A 4,699-nucleotide genomic window follows, 5' to 3' on the forward strand; every position below is an offset into this window, starting at 1 on the left:
GTATCATTCCTTGGATTAATAAAAAGAATCCTTCAAATAATATTTTTACAAACTGTGTGACATCAACAGTTTCATCATAACACCTTCAGAGTAGTTTGGATCACTGTGTTGTTGCAAAAGCAAAGTTATTTGCAGGTGACCACTCCACTCTATTGCTTGACTTTGTGCACATTACATTTCAGTTTGCTCATGTTCATGTCTATCCTTCCAGATTTTTCTGGTCATCATAGTTACAGAATCATCAAAGTATTCCATCCCAATTACATACCACACTTTCTTCAGCGATTCCGCATTTGATGGGAATTCCCTCAATTTCTAATTCTTTCCCCAAGAACAGAGGTCACATCAATATTTTTGTATGGATATTTCCCTTTCCTTTTTTTCTTAATCCCTTTTGGATTTCAAACCATGTAGTGTTAGTTTTAGGTGGATGAATTTGTCTAACTTTAGTGCCTTTTCAACATATATCATATATTTTAATCAATATCTATTGGGGGCTGGCTCATATTTTAATATATTTCAATCATTTATCTATACGTTTGAGAAAAACTGGCTGCAGCAAAGAAAGTTGCTTCAAAATTTTGTTCACAATGATTATTGCTGACTATATATTTCCCCGTTTATTTGTTTTTTTTTTCAGTTTATCCCTCATGAAAGGGTTTTACTTTTCACCACACAGTTCACAATATTCCCTCTCTTTTCTCACCGTAGCCCCTGCTCTTATTCCTTTACCCCCTACGATCTTGCAAAATAATATAGAATTCTATATCTATGTTGAGTGTGCATGTTATTTCCTCTTAACAGTCAATTCGAATAAGTGTAATATTCACTCTCTATATATCCCCTCCTTCCTTCCCCTCTACTAAATACTTTATGTTGCTTTTTTAATAGAAGATAATTTATGCCATCCTCCTTCTCCCTTTCCCTTTCTCCCAACACATTCCAGCAATCCTTTAATTTAATGTAATTTCTATCATCAACTATTCTTTCATATTCATATTCAATTCACACCTATGCACTCGGTTTGTATATACTCCTAACTTCCCTAATAACAGGAAATCTCTCGTGAAATACAAAGATCATCCTCTCATGTAAGAATGTAAACAGATAAAACAGGTTAATTTCCTTATGATTTCCATTTCCTGATTAACTACTTGTGCTTCTCCCAAATTCTGTATTTGAAAGTCAGTTTTTCTGTGCAGCTCTGGTCTTTTCACAACAAATACTTGGAATTCCTTATTTCCCTGAGCTCCCACCTTTTCCTAAATGTTTCATCAGTTTTACTGGGCAGGTGATTCCTGGTTACACAATCCTAGCTCTTTGCTGTATAGAAATTCATATTCCAAATACTCTGATACTTTAAAAAAAAAAGTGACAAAATCTCGTGTATCCTGACTGTCTTCTCACTATACTTGAATTCTTTCTTTGAAGATATTTGCAATAATTTCCTGTTTACCTAAAAGTTCTGGAATTTGACAGCCCTATTTCTGGACATTTCCTTTTTGAATTCTTCAGACAGTGATCAGTGATCAGAGACCATTTCTCTATTACCTTCTAGAATACCGAGAGTTTTCCTGGATAATATCTTACCAGAAGATGTCTAGGAAGTCCCATAATTTTAAAATGATCTCTGCTGGATCATTGTTTTTTCAGTGAGATAAATCACATTGTTTTCTACTTTTTCATTATTTACATTTTGATTGATGGTGTCTGGATTTCTCATAAAGACATTAGCTTCCATTTCACCAATTATATGTTATATTTTTGCCAAGACAGCAGCGGATTCAGAGTTATCGCTCCTTGTTTGCTGGCATCAATCCAGGGCTGGGACTTTGCTGGCTTGATCTATACCACTCCTGAGCTCCTACCTCACAATAGCCCTTTCCTGATGGCAAGTTGTCTTAGGTTAGAAAAATGTTCCAGTCCATCTTTTTTTTTCTCAGTAATAACACCTAAAATGTATTTGTCATCATTTTAAAGGAATTTGGAGCATTTGCTGTGAAACCTGAAGTGAGTTCATTCTTTAGTCGGCCTTCTGAGCTCTTGGTTCAAAATGGTTTGGGAGCATAGAATAGCATTTCTTTTTCTTTCTTTCTTTTATTTTTTTTTCTTTATTAAAGCTCGTTATTTTTAAAAATATATGCATGGGCAATTCTCCAACCTTGACCCTTGCAAAACCTTGTGTTCCAATTTCCCCCCTTTTATTATCCCCTCCCTGAGATGGCAAGTAGTCCAGTATATGTTAAACATGGTAGAAATATGGATTAAATTCAATATGTTCATACATATTTATACAATTATCTTACTGTGCAAGAAAAATCAAATAAAACCAGAAAAAATATAGACAAAATAAAATGCAAGCAAAGAACAACAAAATAGTGAAAATGTTCTGTTGGGAAGCACACTCAGTTCCCACAAGCCTCTCTCTGGTTGTAGATGGCTCTCTTTATCACTAAACCATTGGATCTGGTCCGAAGCATCTCATTGTTGAAGAGAGCCACGTCCTCCTGAATTGATCATCATATAACCTTGTTGTACTCTTTTCACACACCATCAGTTCATGTCAGTCTCTCCAGGCCTCTCTGAAATCGTCCTGCTGGTTGTTTGTTATAGAACAATAATTAGAATAGAGTTTCTGGGAGATATTTCTGGGAATAACCGGCTTGAAGAATGTAATGGGAACAAGGCCATCATGAAGTACCCAATTTAGGACTCTGTTACAGTAAGTAGATTGTTATGACCAAGTGCTACAAGTTATGATTGTTACATTCAGCAGACTGACTGCTAATCACTGTTTAATGTTCATGTCAAGCTGCAAGGAAGGGGAGGATGTATATCTGTAATCTTGAAGCAGGCAGTAAGTAACCTGAAGACTCTATTATTGTTGCAATATTAGTTTAGAGAAAATATAGACTCTGGCTCTCAGATCAATAAATGGAATGCATAGATGGTACCTGGCTGGCTCCTGTACTTTCCTTTCCACTCTCATCCTATTTGGGGGAGCGGGAGCAGCATCCACACTGGCACTCAACTAGACAGGGACCTGAATGCCATTGCGAAGGAGAGTGACCTCTTGGTGAGCTCAGGGATTAAGGTAAGAGGGGAAATTATTTTAGCTCCAGGCTAACACAAGTATTAGATATAAGTAAATTTGAGTTTTGTACCACTGATATCTATATAGTGCACATATTGAATCAGAATGGGGCAAAAGCAATCAGGTGACAGGGACTGAGAATGTTATCAGAAAGTCTTAAAGAAGCAAGTAAAGGAAAAAGATTTGGAAATGACTACAGGACAGTTACAGGAATTTTTAGAGTTTATAGAAAAATGCTAGTTTGGGTTTTCACAAGAAGAAACAATCCATGGAAAGAAATGGAAGACAGAGGGAAAATCAATGAGGGAATATTTTAGAGAAACAGGGCCAGGAGTTTTTCCAGTTCCTATATTTTCTATTTGAAATATTTTGAAAAAAAAAGCAGGAGAGGATAGCACAGTTACTGTTAATATCTTACAAAAGAGTAGAAAGAGAATATTAAAAGGTTTTGGGAGTACAGGAAAAGAGGTGTTCGGGATGCAATCGATAACTGATTCTAGGCCACTTTTATAGTTGGAAATAGAAGGAAAACTCTTTGAAGGGTCGGTGGACACAGGAGCTGATAAATCAGTGATGTCACAGTGCTTTTGGTCACAAGCTTGGCCAACATACAAGAGCACAAACCTTTCCAAGGTGTACAGGCTAAATGGCTATTGTGGAGAAAGGAGAAAAAAGAACGGCAGTTCCAAACTGAAGTTCTTCAGACACTCCCTGTTCATTTATGGGGGAGAGATTTGCTAAAAGGGATGAATGTGCATAAAATTTTTCATAGGGGTCACTGACCAGAAAGAATATGTATGAAAACACGGGAGCCTAACATCAAATGGAAAGGAGAACCCCCAAACGGGTGGATCTTTGGCCCCTAACAAATGAAAAAACCAAGGCCCTTTGGGAAAATTGCCAACAATTACACTTTGGGTACATAAAGCAATCCACTAGCCCATGGAATCCCCCAGATTCACTACAAAAAAGAAATCAGGAAAATGGAGAAAGTTAAAAGATTTATTCAGAGTAATAATAGAAGGGAATCTATGGGCGGCTTATACCCAGGACTTCCCTCACCCAATGTTATCACTAGGAATGACACAGATGGATCATTGACGTCAAGGACTGTTTTTATTCATTTAAGATGGGAAGACTGTCCATATTTTGCATTTTCAACACCTTCCACACATGTGAAGGAACCTTACTTAAGATTTCAACAGCAAGTCCTTCCACGGGATATAAAAACACACCTACTATGTGTCAACAGAACGTGGCAGAAATTAGAGCTCCTGTCAGAACCAAGGAAGAGGAGCACGCATTGTGCATGACATGGATGACGTCCTATGGGCCCATTCTGATCGGGATATTGTACAACAGATACTGAGACACAGCTTCTGCTCTGGGAATTGTCCGCGGATCCCAGGTCTGGAGCTGCCCAACATGTCCAGGGAAAGGTTGTCCTGCCCCCGGCACAGTGGGGGCCTATGGGATCTCTCTCACAGGGAGGGATGCCGGCTCCTGTCTGCATGGGACGGTCAGTGGTCCAGCCCTGCTGACACTGGGTGAGTCCCCGGACGGAAGCCGAAGGAAAGCTGCAGGAGAAAGGGCTCGTGCTGGGAA

The sequence above is a fragment of the Antechinus flavipes genome, chromosome 1 (assembly GCF_016432865.1).
Source record: "Antechinus flavipes isolate AdamAnt ecotype Samford, QLD, Australia chromosome 1, AdamAnt_v2, whole genome shotgun sequence".
Classification (NCBI taxonomy): domain Eukaryota; kingdom Metazoa; phylum Chordata; class Mammalia; order Dasyuromorphia; family Dasyuridae; genus Antechinus; species Antechinus flavipes.